The sequence below is a fragment of the Castanea sativa genome, chromosome 5 (genome assembly GCF_040712315.1).
Source record: "Castanea sativa cultivar Marrone di Chiusa Pesio chromosome 5, ASM4071231v1".
Taxonomy (NCBI): domain Eukaryota; kingdom Viridiplantae; phylum Streptophyta; class Magnoliopsida; order Fagales; family Fagaceae; genus Castanea; species Castanea sativa.
The window spans coordinates 66,406,922-66,426,188 of record NC_134017.1 but is presented as its reverse complement, the minus strand read 5'-3'; the positions used below and the strand labels follow the sequence as shown (position 1 = coordinate 66,426,188).

Genomic DNA, 19,267 nt, shown 5'->3' with positions numbered 1-19,267 from the left:
ATTCTGACCATACCGGTCGGTACGGTACAAGATTGACTCCACTGCTGATGGGAGGCGAACAGGTCATTAATTTGTTCCTACTAAATAATATTATTTATAGTATGTTTTCCTCTTCCTCTATTGTAAATGAGAGATCCTTGGTCCAAGTTATAGGCATATGAAAGGCCACGGGTATGAATCCAAGTAACTAAACTTTCGGATCTAAAATTTATAGTTTGAGACATTTTTATTTTATTTTCTGGATTAGCTTAAGAGCATCAAGTTTCTCTTCTTTAAATTTATAAGAAAGTAAAATTGATCACGATTAGATAAGCAATCATGTTTTATTTTTTTCTTTATTGTTACCAATTAACTCAAGCTAGTCTCTAGACTACTATCTTGAAAATTTTAGAATATTAGTGTAGTTTAAGTTTAGGCCCACACGTGGAGGTTGAGGCTCATTATCAGCTTCTTTGACACTCCTATTTCTTATATAGAACTCATTAGTATGCTTGTACATACACCTCTCCTTGTGTCACAGGGTCAATTTTTCACTCAAATTTTCTGCTTGTGATGGCCCTAAGTCCCTGACTTAGTCTCAGCCAACACCACACACACACACTGTAGTAATACTTAGTACAGATTATATAGGATGTTTAAACACACTGCACACACAATATTTAGAGCGAACCCACCCCCAACCTTTATTACTTAATCTTAAGTACAAAGGAAACCCTTTTACAAGTCTAGAGAATTACACAGAATTTTCCCAAGGACAAAAATACACTCTACTGTTGACACCCCTAATAGCCTTAGGGTTAAAAACACACAATTAACTGCTATGGCAGTTATTGTCTAGTAACAGCTTGGGTCTTGAACAATCTGCCACTTATGTTCAGACTTAAGACACCTTCAACTAATGTTGTCTTGGCCTGTTCTTCACATTTTCAGCCCCTACATAGTAGGTTTGATCATCAGTAAAGCTAGGAACTGCTTGGTAATTGCTTAGTAACTGCCACTACACATGTTGCACATGCACAACCCATGTCTCAACAGACCATGGGACCTATGCCCATCCTCTAGCAGCCCACACAACATGTTCTCACATGTTTTAGGAGGCTTGGCCTATGCTTAAGGCCTCCCATCAGCACTACAGCCCACACATCATGCCCACATATAGCACACAAAGTAACTGTCATCAGCTCACTAGTACTTGTCCATGCATTCAGCCAACCCCCACTAGCCCAATGCCTTGCACACAGCATTTGATCATCACAGTAGCTCAGTCATACTTTGCACTCAAGCCACCAAGCCCACACACAAGAAGCCAACAACTAAGCCACTATTGCCATGCACCATAGGGCCAGCACCATTTGCTGTTGCCTATTATCACAATTATCTCTGCTCACCATAGCCCTCCTCTGCCATGGCCTTAGGGCATTATGTGAAGCAAGGTGCCTTCACATGCTGCCTCTCATCACTGCTCATCGATCCAACTCGAGTAGGGAGACTGGGTATGTCCCCTATCAAAGAGCTCTTAGGAGCATCACTAGTCAGGCATGAGGAGCCATGAGTGTGTTGAGAAAACATGAAGTCAAGTGATTGACCCAATGTTGCCCAAGCACCCTCATTCTTCATGCCATCATTAGCAACAAGTAAAGCTCCTAACACCTTGTATAGTTTTATAATTCAGAAAAGAATTTTCTTATGCCCTCTCTCTCTCTCAACAAGTACGACAAAAATACATGGGAATTTTGACTACTTTATCACTTGCAACGCACGCTTCGTTTTGTCCAATTATTTCTACTGATTAGTCATCTGAGGTATTTGCTTAGCCTCACCCACCAAGCTATTAGTTCACTTGTTACCAAACTCAAGCTAGTCTCTAGCCTACCATCTTGAATTACGGAAAATGTAATAATATTGGTTTAGAGTTCTATTATAGTAACCATACATTCAAGAATTATATATATACATATCAACATTGTTGATTCAAAACAAAAAAAAACACTGTTTGTCACTCTTGTGCCCATGAAGAATTCCTATACGTATTAAAATTGTTTTCCATAAGTGCAACAATTTGGCTTTCTTAAACGGAACATTACACCTGTGATATACGCCCCTCTGCGTTGTGTCGACTGGAACTATCACTCCCACCTCGAAGGCAATTGGACTTGGACATTGCAAGACGCCAATAACGACAAGGAAATGCCTTTATTATTTTCTTGAGCAAGTACTTGTAAGATTTTGATAGAGAAAGATAGAGAGAGAAATATGCTAGTGCAAAGATACCGATCGGAAGGAAAGAAATGGAATAGAGGAGAATTTCTGTCCACCTTTCTTTACTACATATCATGATGATGATTGTTGCAGAAAACGCTATCATCATCATTGAAACAGAGAGATATAGAAATGTGAAATCTAGTATCAGCTTATTAGGTCTTCCAATCGAAATGGTGTTGTGAGGTTTGAAAAAAATATAACCACTAAAGTCAAAGCGAATGCAAGAGAGAATGCATCAGTCGCTGTGAAAACCACAAAGAAAGGTTGATATAGAAGGACTGGAACACCAGTATTCTGATTAGCACCTCCTGGTATGGTGCAGGCTGCAACAAAGGCAACTAAGGCAATGAGAACTGCCACAACGGAGCATCCTCCTGATGTGCGCCTTAGCCAATCTCTGGCGGCATTCCGGAGCTCTATGTTAGTAGTAGCAAATAAGCCTTCAACAGTCTGCTTCTGCTTGTTCAGATGATCAAGGAAATGGGCTTTTATGACAAACTTGACGCGCTGCACACAAAAACACACACACACACAAGAATGAACCACATTATGACCAGCCAAAAACACAAGATGCTAGAAATGGCATCTTAATTACCATCGCACACCCTTGGTGCAGTAGTCACTCCACAATCCACAAGTATGAGTGCTTGTAAAGCGTGAGGGATAAGGATTGGGGTTCAAGCCTCCAAGAGGGAGCTTCAAACACATATACACTTAGATTAGGTTAGAATTTATATCTTGTATAAAAATAAATAAATAAAAGCATCTTCATTTAATACATGAGAGGCTAAATCAATTATGTCCCTATACATGATTGAAGGATGTTGGTAGACTACAATAGCTATCATTTAAAATAAAAAATAGTTAATTTTTTCTAAAAGGATTGTAATAGACTAATAGATATTTCTTAGTAGGTATAATAATTTTTATGATTAATATATTTTCAAATATATAAACTTTTTGCATGAGCTTTAAAATTATAAAAATAAATAATGTTACAACTTACAACTAAACATATGAATAGGTTTATTTATTTCATTACAATATCTTCTCAATAATAAATATTATCATTCATGTCGTAATCCAAATTCAATGTACTAAATGTGCTCTAAATATTAAATTAAGATTCCTTATGCAACGTTGATTTTCTAATTAAATTCAACTGTGTGCAATCAAATATATATATATATATATATATATATATATATATATATATATTTAAAAGTAGAGATTTCATGTAAGAGAGCACGTGGTTCTACCATATGATGTATTTTTAAAAAAATAAATGAAATACTTTCAAGTATCACATCAGAGATAAGACCTGCTTGAAAATAAAAATTATTTGTTTCATTTGGTTTAATATTTCAAGACTTTTCCTCTTTCACACACAAAATTCTTTACATTTTAATTTATTTAGTTATATATACTTTGTAACACCCCGGTTGTTAATTATAATTTAGAAGAAGCTTGATGGGCAGATTAGTAATTTTACTTGCAAGATATTTTGGGGACAAGCTTGGAAATAGGCTTCATCCACTTAAGTCAGTCCCCCCCCCCTCACTTTCACATTCACGTGTCTCCCTCTCTCTCTCTTGAGCTGCCACCCCTCTCCCTTCCTCTCACTCGAATTCCTCTCTCTCCCCACGGTCTTCCACTAAAACTACTTCAGCCATGAGTTTCTTTACAAGCCATCACCATCGGTTGCGAAGAAAAGATTTCGGCAAGAGAGGGACCCTTTTGGCAAAGCAAGAAATATGAGGTAAAATTCCTATTTTCCTAACAAAACTAAGTAAAATCTAGCCATGGAGTTTATGCAAGAGCAAGCTTATTGGGTTTATGTAAGAAATTCTCTTTGAAATGAAAAGTTTGGTTTGGTTTTGAGTCATTTGGCTCTATTGTTCACCCAATCACGATTTTGTCTTGGGTAATGGGTTTTGGAGGTCTTGGAGTTGTGGAGAGGTGCGCATGTGAAACTTTGATGGTTTGGGTGCTATGAACTTGCTTTAAAACAAGTGGGTAATGAAAGTGTTAACCATGAAAGTTTAAGTGCTTTGAGGTTGTGCTTTTTGCACATCAAGTGTTTGATATTTTACCTCATTGAGTTATGAGGTTGGATTTAATTGTTTATAGTTGTTTATTCAATTCAAAACTGGACTTTGTGAGGTATATAATGAGTTTTAGAACCTTGAAAGTGATTTGATGATGTTATAGTTGATCCCTAGATGATGTAATATGTATTGACATTATTATTACATGAGTTAGTGTAGCACTTAAGCATAGTTGTTTTGTTGTGAACGCTTGTGAATCTATAAAAATTGTTATAATGGCTTGGTTTTATTAGTTAGTACCCAAAATAAATTCTTGAGACTAGCTACATCATTTTTTAAAGTGATGTGTTATGATATTTAATAAATGCATATTGTTTGCAATAGTGTATTAAAATGCTTTGGTTGTGTTTTGGTCCTTTGGACCATTTGTATGCTTGTTCATTATCCTTTGGGAATACGTGCCTTTAGATATTCAAGTTAAGCTCTAGGCCCTCAATTTGATTTTAGGGGACATTTTTGATCTATGGAGACAAGCTTGATAGCACTTTGTGAGGGGCATTATTATTGATAGGCTTGACCATCTTTCTTTTAGGTTCCGAGATTTTTGATGATGTACCTAGTGATGGGATTGGTTGATTTCATGGTGCCTAGTTGAGGTAAAATTGGTTGGCATCCCGAGGTAAGTAGCTCTTTAATGGGATTTTTGGAAAATAACCATGTTGCATAAACGTTATTTTTGGGTCAAATACATTTTGGACAATGGGATTATGTTTTCTTAAAAAGTATTGTGTTGTGACCTTATTGTATATGACTATTTATGAAACATGCATCATATTTGGTAATGCAAATGGGAAAATGCATGATTTGTTAGATTGGAAATGATAAGCATCTTTTATGAAATTCTTGGGAATGGATTTTATGGATTTATTGCATTATTTTGCAAATTCTAAAGATGTTTTATCTTAACTTATGATATTTGGGAAATTGATAGAAAATCTTATTGACAAGAAACGATTTTGGAAAACTTGTGAACCTTGTGAATATATTGGATACTTCAAAGATTTTTGTGAAACTACTAGGAAATGAACTGTGTTTTGAATTCATGTAATCTGTGAGCTCTTTATGTTTTACCCTTGTGCCGTGACGTGTGATTACCTGGTGAGTACCTAGCTACATACTATAGTCTGTGTGACATTGGTATCTTAGCACCCATCTTTGTGATGGCATATGAGTTCCGTCTTTGTGATGATGATGAGTTCTATCTTTGTGACAGCATATTAGTTCCGTTTTTGTGACGGTATATGAGTTCCATCTTTGTGACGGCATATTAGTTTTGGCTGTGTCGGCGATGAGTTTCGTCTTTGTGACGGCAGATGAGTTCCATCTTTGTGACAGCGTTTTCACGTGGCCTTAGGTTGGATTTTTAGGTTTTGGAATGGCGTTTTGATAGCTCACAGTAAACAGCTTGTAGTTTCATGTTAAAATATTTTGAGAAAGCTTGGCGATACATCGTTTAAATCATTTTTGTCATTTTACCAATGAAAATGGATTTGCTTGATTTTCATGGAAATTTCCAAATTATAACATGTTTTGTAAAATGTTCATTATCATGAAATTTGCATTTCTCCCACGCCCATTAATTGTGCTACTTATTGGGCTTTAGCTCATTAATTGTGCTACTTAATTTTTTTTGTAAATTAGCTATACATTAGGCATGGGGCTTAGTTACTGGTGGTGATTGGAGTACTATGCTAAGTGGGAGATTTGTGCTATAAATTGTTGGTGCTCAATTTACTAAATTATTCAAGGCCATAGCTAATTCTACTAGAGGTTGGGCTCTTGAGGTTTGTTAGCCTTGTGCATGATAGGCCTAGATTTTCTGTTGAGATTACGTATCTTAGAGAGGATCGTGATTTTGTGTTTATTTATTCGGAGCTTTGGATTTTCATGTATATTTGGAGACACATGATTTGTAGTTTGTATTGTTTGTAAGTGTGTTATAGAGCTCTGACTTATATTGTGGAGAGATCAATATATTTATTTATTTTATCAAACGGAAAGAAAAAAAAATCACTACGATACCTCATGAAGGCTCGGTCTTTCATGCTTTGGAACCCTTTGGGTTTGGGGCGTGACATACTTGCCCAAAACTCTTCATGCCATCCTCTTAAAGACATACTTTCATACTAAGAAAAATATCATTTGCCTTTAACTTTTCAAAGACACTTACCTAGCTCTAACATTATCATATTTTCTGATCCTAAATGAAATGAATTTAATATGACCAAAGAAGGGGGGGACTTGTATTTTTTATTGACTGATGGCGGCTTACAATTTTAATGTTGAAGTTGAGTGTTGTAGGTTTTGTGAAGGCTATGATTGATTTTTAAGTCTTTGGGTGTTCTAAATTTTGGTATGGGAAAGCAGTAAGTGTATTCTGTTTTAGAACTAAAGAGAAAGAGAGAGAGAAAAAAAAAACCCTTCTAATCGATTATTGATGAGATTATCTTTTTTTATATCCTATTTTAGAACTCGAACTTATATAGGTTTCCCTGTAGTCTTTTATTGCTATTTAGTCTAGTACAAGCCACAACTAAAATAAAAATAAAAATTGATATCAATTTTAGAGTGTTTTTCATGTTTTTTGTTTATGTGGATATCAAAGCCTAATTAAATTCAATTAAATCTTGATTAATGAATTTTTTTTTAGCCAATTTTTCTTTGTTAAATCATACTTTTTTATGCTAATACTCACAAATGATTTCCTTAATTTCGTTAAAATAATGAAATTTTTATTTGAGATTGGGTCTCACTATTTGGTTTTGAAAATGGAGTGGTTAAAGAAGTGTTTGAGAGGTTACTTAATTTATGTAATTTTAGGATGTGAAAGTATTTTATACTTTAAATTCTTATTTATAGATTTCAAAATCATTTACACAGTTTAAAAAAAAAAAAAAAAACCTACTTTTCATAGTAAGTGTATGTTTGGCTCTGAATTAAAATGTCAACTTATTTTACTATTCAGCTTATTTTTTCTATTATTCATTGGCTCCACGGCACTTTTTAGTACTATTCATGGGTCTTAATGTACTATTTCAGCTAATTTTTACCTTTATCTGCAATACTTTTAGCAAAAAGTTTTCAATTTTAGCAAAATAAGCTAATTCCAAATAGACCATAAATAATATAATATGTTATAGTCTCATAAAAATGTTGAAAAACTATGCAATTTCAACCTTAGAAACTTTGATTAGTAAAATAATTCCACTCAATATTCGGAAACCAATTCTAGGAAAATTTTTTATTTTTTATTTTTATAAAATATTATGAATAAAAAAGATTAAGTTTCAAAGCATTTGAAAATATTGTGAGTAAACATAAGTATTGTACAAAAAAATGAAAATTATATATAAGTCTAAATATATATAAAATTTATTTCAAATGAAATTGTAAAATATCCACACATCGCGTGGGACATCATTTAGTTGTATTAAAAAACAAACAACATAGTTAAATTTAAATGTCTTTATGGAAAGATATGTTGCATTAATTAATACAATCACATGATTATATTAATTGAAGAGCCTAATTTACAACGTCTAAGGAATTGTACCTAAAATTTATCATTTTTACCTAAGTGAAACTATAGAGCGGATTTTTGATGGAGGGCATATCCTTTATAAAGAAACTCGGAAAGAAAGTGTAGCTAACCTAAAGGCCATTTTTTTTTTGAGAGTTTCAACCTATGACGATTTTTGGTGTAAGCGAAAATCAAATCTCAGATCTCCTATCCAATTATGATTAGAAACTTTACTAGTTAAGCAAACTGAAACCCACTAAAGGCCATTGTTAGTTTCAACTACTTTTTATATATGGATTAAGATTCACTGATTTATTTCATGATTAAAATTTGAAAGCTCACTTAGTGTGCAAAACACTAGTAAATGTTTAGACCCTCAATTTCAAATTAACCAACACAAGCTTATACTCAAACAATAGATGTGCAGAATGATAAGTTCAAGCAATACCCACATAAAATAAACAACTCTAAACCATAATGAATCACAACATAGCAACAATTAAAAGGCAAGAGTAAGGGTTAGAGAGATGCAAACATAAAGATAACACCGGCACGTGTTATCGAAGGGGAAACCGAAGAACTCGGCGAAAAACTTCTCTACCGCCCTCCAAGTAGTAAAATGATCCACTAAAGAATAAAGTTAGGATACACGAATAGCAATAAACCCTCCAAGCCTAATCTACCCAATGCACCTAAGCCCTCCAAACTTCTCGCTCCAACAAGGTTAAGCCTAACCATGTCTTCTTTAGCTTTCTCAATCCCGCAATAAGTCTATTGCATCAACCAAATAAATTGGTCTTCTCTGAACTACTTCCCAAACACCAAATAACCTTCTCACAGATATGGGTATGGTAAAATAAGGATTTGGCTAATGAACCTCTCAAGGATATGCCAATAGCGAGGGTGAGAGTAGAGGAATTTGAGAATCAAAGGTGTAAGATTGTGGATGAGTCAATCTTGTTTTTCTCTAGGGTTTCTCTCTCAAAATTCTCTCTGGATGCCCTGTACGTTTCATGGGTATAAGAATATTTATAGTAGGGTATGAGAAGAAATATGAAAAGTCCTTTTTCTGCATAACAGAGGGTTCTGGTGACTGACTCATGATTGGGACTAGTCACGAGTTTCAGTTGCGAAATAACTGTCTAGCTAGACTGTACTTTTTATCATGTAGTGCTCTAGCAGTCATGACCCTTCAACTTCCTGCGTGCTTCACACATGTGACATTCTGGCAAGTCACCACTCACGAGACACTCGCGAGATCCAGTTGCGAGAATCCTCTTGATTGTGCACACACTTGAAATCTTCATACTCTCTCACACACAACCCTTACATGATTCCCACCTATATACGGGATATCTAATTGATGAAATACAAGCAATTTTGGCACTGAATAAAGCCAACTAATGGTTGAATAAATTCAACCTTACAAAATAAAATATTACAAACATAAAGATATATCCAGTGTTATATTATTTTAAATTTTAAATAGGTGATAGCATGCACACGATTAAATATCTACACCTCAAACTAGAGTAGCAAGTAATTGATATAGCTTGAGTAACAAATAAGAGTAGAGTTACTAAAATTTGCACCTCAAACCAGAGCAGCTCCTCTTGCAATTCAAGTGCAGGGCCTCTCATTTTTTCAAGTACATAATCGTGTCTTTTTATTCCAACCATATGTAGAATGGAGTTCTCGTCGTTGTCAAGTCTTCATACCAGCCAGCTCATTGCTACTTCCATTTTCAACACAAGATCGAAAACTGCCAACTAGCGATACTTGATAGCAACATGCAATATGGTCTGCCCTTCATTATCTATGTGCTCAACTGCCTGAGGGAATATTTTAAGTTTTTCTTTAACGATCTCTATGCACCCTGACTTAGTTGCTAGAAACAATGGTGTAATTTCTCCGACTGGAACTTGTCGCTGGAAGGGATCAGATTCATTAGATGTACTTCCATATTTGTGCAGTGTTGGTTTACTTGTCACACCCAAAACCCAAAAGGGTTCAAAGCATGCGAAACCAAACCTTCAAAAGAAATTGTAAGGGATTTTTTTTTTCCAAATGATAAAATAAATAAATATATTGATCTCTCCACAATATAAATCAAAGCTCTATAAGACATTTACAAACAATATAAATTACGAACCATGTTTCCAAATATACATGAAATTCCAAAGCTCCAAATGGATCAACGTAAAACCACAATTCTTCCTAGGATAGGCAACCTCAACGATAGAATCTAAACCTACCATGCCCAATGCTAACAAACCTCAAGAGCCCAACCTCCGATAGAATTAGCTATGGCCTTGATAAATTTAGTAAGTTGAGTCACAAACCAATCATAGCATAACTCTCTCAATTAGCATAATGCTCCAATCACCACCAATTAAACAAGCCCTATGCCCAGGGTATAGCAAATTTATCTGAAAAAGTATTGGAGAGTGGGATGAGCTAAAGTCTAGTAAGTAGCATAATTAATGGAGGTAGAGGAAATGCAAGTTTCATGATGATAAACAGTTTACAAAGCATGTTTTAATTTGGGAAAATTCTAACTGAATACTGGAAGATCATTTCCATAATAGTATGATAAGAATGATTAAATAATGGAACATAATTTCTTAAAGTAAATACCTTGAAACTATATACCATAATCTGTGAGCACTAAAAATATAATTTCCAAAGCCATAAAATCTAATATATGGTAATTTATCACAAAAATACCATACTATCACATAGATCGGTCAGGGGATCCACCCATCCACAACTAACATTATATTGTCCTCTCTGGTATGCAGACTCTTGGCCCTATGGATAGCAGCCTCACCCATACCTTCAAGGTTTTTCTCTCCCCCCATTGGCAGCAGAGAGAGCACGTCAAATAGGACCTCTCTTGCGTGTGGTCTCTTGGCCCCATGGGCAGCAACCTCACCCACACACAATTAAGGAACCTCTTCCCTCCATGGGCAGCAAGGAAGAATGCGTCATTCAAAGTGAAAGGGCACTGACCTGGATTTGATTCCGTTGTTAGAAAGACTACGGAAACCATATCAGGTGATCACCAGGAAATCACACATGGCATGGTGTTAAAACCACATAAAGCTCACAGGTTACATTACTTTCAAATACATAGTTTATCTCTTGGTAATTTCAGAAAAACCTTAAATAATCTAACTTCCACAAAGTTTATAAGGTTTTCAACTTCATTCTTGTCAAAAGATTTTCTATCAATTTCTCTCATAACAAGAGAAAATAAGCATCTTTAAATTTTCTAATATACCATAAAATCCATGATTTCCTAATCAAAGATTATATAAAATATGCTTATTTTTCCATATCAACAATTCATGTATTTCCCTAAGTGCAATACCAAATATGATGCATGTTCATATATATATATATATATATATATATATATATTAAGGTTACGACACAATAGTTTTTAGGAAAATATAGTGTCCATAGGTAGTTTCCAAAAGTATGTCTAATCCAAAGACAACATTTATGCAACATGACTATTTTTCAAAAATCCCATTAAATAGCTACTTACCTCGGAAAGCCAATTGATTTTACCTCGACCGGGTATCACAAAATCAACTAGTCCTTTCACTAGGTCCATCACCAAGAATCTCAAAACCTAGAAACATAAGGATCAAACCTATTAATAACAAGGCCTATCACAAAGTTTATCATCACATTTGTCTCCAAAATTGAATAGAATCCCCTAAAACAAATAAAATGCACTAAAGCCTAGCTTGCCCAACCTAAGACAAGTATCCATTCCCAAACGGGAACCAAACAAGCATACAACTCATAGTGCCACAGCACAAAACCAAAGCATTTTAATTCTTCATTGCAAGCAATGTGCGCATATAAACATAATATAAAACACATCAATTCATAATAGGGGTAACATATCTCATGAGTTTGCCTATAGAGCACTAAATGATTAAACCAAACCATTATTAAACTTAACTAAGTAAAACACATGTCAAAGAAAGCACATGAATTTACAAACCAATCCATTCAACTAAGATTTAAAGTAAATTTCACAAAATCTCAGCGTTTTCATCGTACTTTCAGATTCAATCTACAACAGGCTAACCATTTTGTAAATATTTTTTGGTCCAAGAAAATTTATCCGATTAACTTGAAATTAAATAGGGATAAGCTCTTATATGTTTAGTATGTTCAGTATGTACCATAAAAAATTCAACTCAAAATAATTTTTCTATAATTTACTAAAAATCATGTATTGCAGCTAACTCAAATCTATCCCTTACAGCTTTTGAAAATTTTTATAGCTTTAAGACTAGCCGAAATTATTTGATGATCACTCCCATTAAAACCACAAGATTTGAAGCATATTAAAAACAAGGAATCAAACCCAAAATCTCATATAAACAACTTATCAAACACTTGGTATGCAAAAAGCACATACTCACCCTTCACTTGCATAAATACGTAGTTATCACTTCACCCACACCCACATTTGCCAAAGTCATTTAAAATGCAAAGAACACACTTCCAAAAATCAACTCACATCAACACATGCAACAACATGACCCATAGTTGATCTAGCAAACCAACCATCAAATACTCATTAGGAAACTAATCAACCAAAACCTTTTATCAAAGCAAAAACTCTTGAAATGATATGAAATTTTCGGATTTTAACAAAATCATTGCTACCCAAATCATCTTAACCATTTAATCTTCCATTATTCACCAAGAATTCACTATAATAATCATTAAATAGCAAAACCCAAAGGATTTCATAGAAGAGATTGAGATAAAAGCTTAGATTTTTACTTTAAATTCTTGTTGGAAAAAGGCCCAATTAAAGGAGTACATGGTGGCTAGAGGAACGATCAAGCGGTGGCTGTCCATGATAGATGAAGAGAGAGTAAGATTTGGGTGAGAGGAAGGGAGAGGCTGGTAGCACAAGAAAAATGAGAGAGGGAGGGAGAGGTCAACGTGAAAATGAGGAAGAAAAAGGGAGGGGGGGTGACTTAAGTTGGAAAGCTTAATTACCAATTTGCCCCAAAAATATCTTGTGAGTAAATTACCAATATGCCCCTCAAGCTTCTTCCAAATTACGCTTAATAACTAGGGTGTTACATTACTCATGTCAATTCCAGAGCTAGTGACCTCCCATGAAGTATCTTTTTTTACTAACAATTTGGCAAGCTCTAACGCTGATTCACGGCTTAACTTTTCCTTCAGAAATTCATTCTCCTCGCTCGAACTACAGCACATATTGACTTTTGAAGACTGAAAGTAAGTAGCTTTTATATACATTATATAAACAAAATTGCTAGGAACTCAAATGAAAAAACATTTCCGAGGATCTTCTAACATGCATGCCAACCGTTGGATCACATTTTCTATATGTTCTTTAACATGCATGCCAATTTTCATGCCAATCGGATGTAATTTACCATTTGATCTTTAGACTCATCTTTTATGCATTAGTTTAAACTACAAAAACTTGAATTTAAACAATTGATTGATGACATAGTTATCAATCTTTGATCACCTTGAAATTTTTTAAGCATGAAAAATATATGAAGATAATGTAATCTAACGGTATATTTGTCAAAATTCACATCGAATTAAGAAATATAGAGTTGGGTTCAAGTTACACTTGATGTAACTCTAAAAAATGTTACACCAAGAAATAACTTATTGTTGAATTCATATTTTGAAAATCCAACCGTTGGATCACATTTTCTATATGTTCTTAACATACATGCCAATTTTCATTCCTATCGGATGTAATTTACTATTTGATTTTTAAAATCATCTTTTATACGTTATTTTAAACTATAAAAACTTGAATTTAAACAATTGATTGATGACATGACTATTAATCTTTAATCACCTTGAAAATTTTTAAGCACGAAAAATATATGAAAATAATGTAATCTAACGGTATATTTGTCAAAATTCACATCGAATTAAGAAATATAGGGTTGGGTTCAGGTTACATTTGATGTAACTCTAAAAAATGTTACACCAAGAAATAACTTATTGTTGAATTCATATTTTGAAAATCCAACCGTTGGATCACATTTTCTACATGTTCTTAACATACATGCCAATTTTCATGCCTATCGGATGTAATTTATCATTTGATTTTTAAAATCATCTTTTATACGTTATTTTAAACTACAAAAACTTGAATTTAAACAATTGATTGATGACATGACTATTAATATTTGATCACCTTGAAATTTTTTAAGCATGAAAAATATATGAAGATAATGTAATCTAACGGTAGATTTGTCAAAATTCACTTCGAATTAAAAAATATAGGATTGGGTTCAAGTTACACTTGACGTAACTCTAAAAAATGTTACACAAACCAATAACTTATTGTTGAATTCATATTTTGAAACTCCAACCGTTAGATCACATTTTCTATATGTTCTTAACATGTATGTCAATTTTCATGCCAATCAGATGTAATTTACCATTTGATCTTGAAACTCAACTTTTATGCGTTATTGTAAACTACAAAAACTTGATTTTATACAAAAACCTTACCTATAGCGGCGGTCACAAAAAACGCCGCAATAGATCTCATCTACTGCGGCGGACTAAAATCGTGCCGCAATAGGCGACATATAGCGGCAGTTTTTGCACCCGCCGCAATAGGCCCGCTGCAATTTCAGGGTCTATTGAATGACCCGCCGCTATATCTAAGCTGAAGGCCGCTAAAGGAAGTCTATTGCAACGGGTCACTGGCCTGCCGCAATAGTACGCCACAATATACTTGGTCTAATGGCCCGCCGCAATAGATCTCATGTATTGCGGCGGGCCGAAAAAGCGCCGCAATAGGCGACCTATAGCGGCAGTTTTTGCACCCACCGTAATAGGCCAGTTTTTTTTGTAGTGATTGTTCCATCAAATAGTGCAAGGATTTTATCCGAGACATTCAGTAAGCAATTTCATTACTAAAGAAACATTCAATATTCCATTTATAAATGAAATAACATAATTGCATTCATTCAAAAGTCTAAAGTCATAAAAAAAACATTAATCATTTAACTATTATTTTAATATAAATGTCTATTTACGTGAATTATTCACACTAATCTATCTTGTGTATCTTGTCGGGGCATATACATCCTTTTGATTAGTACATGTTAGGTTGAAGCTAATTTTGATATATCAATACGTGTAAAACTAAGATATAATCCTTTAGCATTATATACCTTAATTTTCTTAATTAAATATAATCTTGAACCTTGGAAATTATAACTATAAACAAACAAAAGTTTGTTGGCCAATAATTTGATATAAACCATATTGTAGGGAGATGGCTTATGGAGCCCAAACAATTTGTAAACATATATTAACATATATTAACCATGCTGACATGGGTATGTGACCCTTCAATTCATTGAAGATGACTCTTTCCTAAAAGGTGCAATCATTTAAAATGGTGCTTAAAAATAATATAATGGGGGAATCATTATTTCCATTTGAAATTGGTCCATTAGGTTAGATAGTATCTAAAAGAATTCAACCATGAATAAATCATTGCCCCATAGGCCCCATGCTATATAGTAACAATCATGTAAACTTTACGATATTTACCCTTACTGGAAATTCTCTTGAGGAATCCACATCTGTGCACAAGTGCAAAAGCTTTGGGGTCGCATGAGAGAAGCTGAAGAGCGGTCATCCCATCTTCGTCTCTTTCACCGACTAAATATCTGAACCGTCCAGCAATTTTCAAAGCTAAATCTGCTCTTATGCATTTTGTGTATGGAAACACAATCCCCAAAAACACACAAAGCAAATCAAAAAAATCATAGGAAACATTATGTAAATACAATATGAGCAGTGATAGTTGCACAATATACATATAGGACACAGTCAATATCTTTTTTTCAAAACACGATTTCACAGGCTGTAGTCTGGGATTAGTTAAAGGGTGGGAACTAACCAAAGTGCTAAGCAAGTATGGCAATGTGAAGAATAGTGGTCCTATCATTCCTCTAAAAAAATGGTTGTTGTGTCGTTTCTTCATATTCTTTAGTAATTTCATTTGCCAGTAGTTTATGATTCTGCATTTAACTCAATTTTTCCATTTTTGGTAAGTTTCGGTATTTTGTCACCTAATCGCGTAATTAATGCGAATTAGGGTTTTTAGACGTTTTTCTCGGTATTTATATGTTTTGTAGCTATCAGAAGCAAGACAGACTATTATCAATAAACACAGGACTTTTGTCAAATTATTTCTCTAATGGATTCCAGTTTTCTTCTCCTTGTGGATTCAAGGAAACCTCTTGTGGGTTCAAGGTTTACTACCTAGGAACTAATAGTTTAGTTTTTGTCCATCAAAAAGAGTATCATGTGTGCTTTCTTCAAGCTTCCACGACATCAATTGGTATCAGAGCCTTGATTTACCCTGGTCTGATGGCTAACTAGCGAGGCGGTGACCACCACAACAATGATGGTGGTGACGATGTCAACAACCCAATCCTCACTAGGGTTAAGTTCCTTGATTTTCATGATGAGAATCAAAAGCTTCGTGATTCAACCCAATAGACTTTAGACCAGATTCAAGAAGCACAGAGTTACCATCCTATAATGGTAATGTCTCCATTGAAGAGTGTCTAGATTGAGTCAATGAGGTGGAAATTTTTTTCGATTATATGGGTACTGCAGATGACAAACAGGTGTGTTTGGTGGCCTACAAATTGAAGGGAGGAGGATTTGCTTGGTGGGATTGTGTTCAATTAAACCATACTCATGAACAAAAGCTTCCAATACGATCATGGAGGAGAATGATGAGATTTATGGCAGATCAGTTCTTACCACCAGGTTACCAGCAGTTTTTCAAACAGTACTAGGACTGCAGGCAGGGTACTCAGACAGTTAATGAGTACATGGAGGAGTTTGATAAGCTGACAAATCACAATGATTTGGTGGAAACTAAAGATAAACGGATATCTAGATTTGTACACAGGTTGCAAGTTTCCATCCGAGATCAAGTATCCTTACAAACCCTTTACACTTTAAATGGGGTTGTAACCCTATCCAAGAAAATAGAATATTAGCATCTTAAGGCAGGTTCGAAGTTTTCCAACTACAGTTCGGAGTCCTCCAATTCCACTGCCAACAAAGGTAAACAGCCCATGTTTATGCCATAGTCATAACCCGTGATTAGAGAGAATAGTGGTGTCAACCAATCCATAGTGGTAATAGCAAGTTCCGTAGCCTAGTTGATAGCAAACGCCAACCCCTATTCTAGGCCAACTGGGAATAAGTGTTACAGGTGCGAAGAACCAAGACATTGATCCATTACTTGCCCTAAGCGAGCCATAGTGAATCTGGTGGTGGCAAAAGAAGGGGAGGCAGAAGGTGAATAAGAAGGTGAAGAGGTGTATAATGATGTTGATCCATATGCCTATGATCCCAATGAGGTCCAAGAAGATGAGGAAGGCGTGCCATTAGGGAGGTCTTTGGTGATCCAAAGGTTGTTGCTCACAACAAGGGTGGTTAATGATGATCAGCGGAATGAGATCTTCCAAGCACAATACACCATCAGTAAAAGTGTCTGTGATTTGATCATTGACAGTGGCAGAGTAGAGAACATCGCGTCAAAGAGTTTGATTACCAAGCTAGGACTGAAAACAGAAATGAATCCTTCTCCGTACAAGATAAGTTGGATTAAGAAAGGTACAGAAACTCTTGTTACTCAAAAATGTCATATTACTTTTTCTATGGGTAAATGTTTTGTAGATGAAGTAGTTTGTGATGTTGAAATGAATGCATGTCATTTAATATTAGGTAGACCTTGGCAATATAATGTAGATGCTACTCACAGGTGTTCTTTAAGAATGGCAGAAAAATTGTCCTTGGTCCTGTTAAGGAAGGTAGTGTACCCAAAGCTTCTAAAGTGGAGGGAAGCCATCACTTCTTATAGTCAACAATGAGGATGAGCTTGACAGGAAGTGTAAGGAGTTGAAATAGGTATATGCAATAGTGGTGTCAAATGGCGAGCCAAAGAAGGTTGTTGAGATACCTGAGGCAATTTAAATAGTGATCAAGGAGTTTGAAGAGCTTTTTCCAGAAGAGCTGCTTGTAGGTTTACCACCAATGTGCGACATCCAGCATTGCATTGATTTAGCTCCTGGAGCTAGTCTACCAAATTTACCACATTATAGGATGAATCCTCAGGAAGGTCAAATTCTATAGGGGCAAGTGGATGAGCTTTTGAGCAAGGGGCAGATCAAGGAGAGTATGAGTCCATGTGCAGTACCAGCATTGTTGACACTAAAGAAGGATAGGAGTTGGCGTATGTGTGTGGATAGTTAAGCCATTAACAAGATCATAGTCAGGTATCGATTTCCTATTCCCCAGCTGGATGACATGTTTGATATGCTGAGTGGGTCCAAGTATTACACCAAGCTGTATCTCAAGAGTGGGTATCACCAGATTCGGATCTGACTTGGAGATGAGTGGAAGACAACTTTTAAGATAAATGAGGGGTTGTATGAGTGGATGGTGATGCCTTTCAGATTTTCTAATGCTCCCAGCACTTTCATAAGGCTTATGAATTAGGTATTGAAGCCCTTTATTGGAAAGCTTGTGGTAGTTTATTTTGACGATATCCTGATTTACAGTAAGACAGAAGCAGCCCACTATAATCATGTGTGAGAAGTATTGGCAGTGTTGCAAGCCAATGAGTTGTATATCAACTTGAAGAAGTGCAACTTCTCGACTGATAAGTTGTTGTTCTTAGGGTATGTGGTTAGTGTGGATGGGATTCATGTTGATGAGGACAAAGTCCGTGCAGTTAGAGAATGGCCAACCCCAAAGACAGTGAGTGATGTGTGAAGCTTCCACGTGCTAGCAACCTTCTATCAAAGGTTTGAGATTTCAGTAGCATAGTAGCCCCTATCACCGAGTGTTTGAAGAAGGGGAGGTTCTCATGGGGAAAAGAGGTAGAACAGAGTTTTTCCTTGATCAATGAGAAGTTAAGCACAACACCGGTTTTGGCATTGCCCAACTTTGATTAGGTGTTTCAGGTGGAGTGTGATGCATCTGTGGTCGAGATAGGTGCTATTCTTTCACAAGACAACAGACCAGTAGCATTCTTCAATGAGAAAGTTTGTGAAGCTCAAAGTAAATGGTTAGCCTATGAGTTGTAGTTCTTTACTGTAGTACGTCCTCTTAAGCATTAAGAGCACTACCTGATTCAGAGGGAGTTTGTATTATACACAGATCACCAGGCATTGAAGCACATCAATAGTCAAGTTAGCATTAACAGGATGCATGCTTGGTGGGTAGCTTATATACAACACTTCCATTTCACATTGAAGCACAAGTCTGGCGTCACTAATAAGGTGGCTAA

At 35.3% G+C, this 19,267-nt stretch overlaps 1 pseudogene; it reads right to left on the bottom strand.

Moving 5' to 3' along the window:
• Positions 1–1,419: 1,419 nt before the first annotated feature.
• Positions 1,420–16,419, bottom strand: LOC142635641 (uncharacterized; annotated as a pseudogene).
• Positions 16,420–19,267: the final 2,848 nt, after the last annotated feature.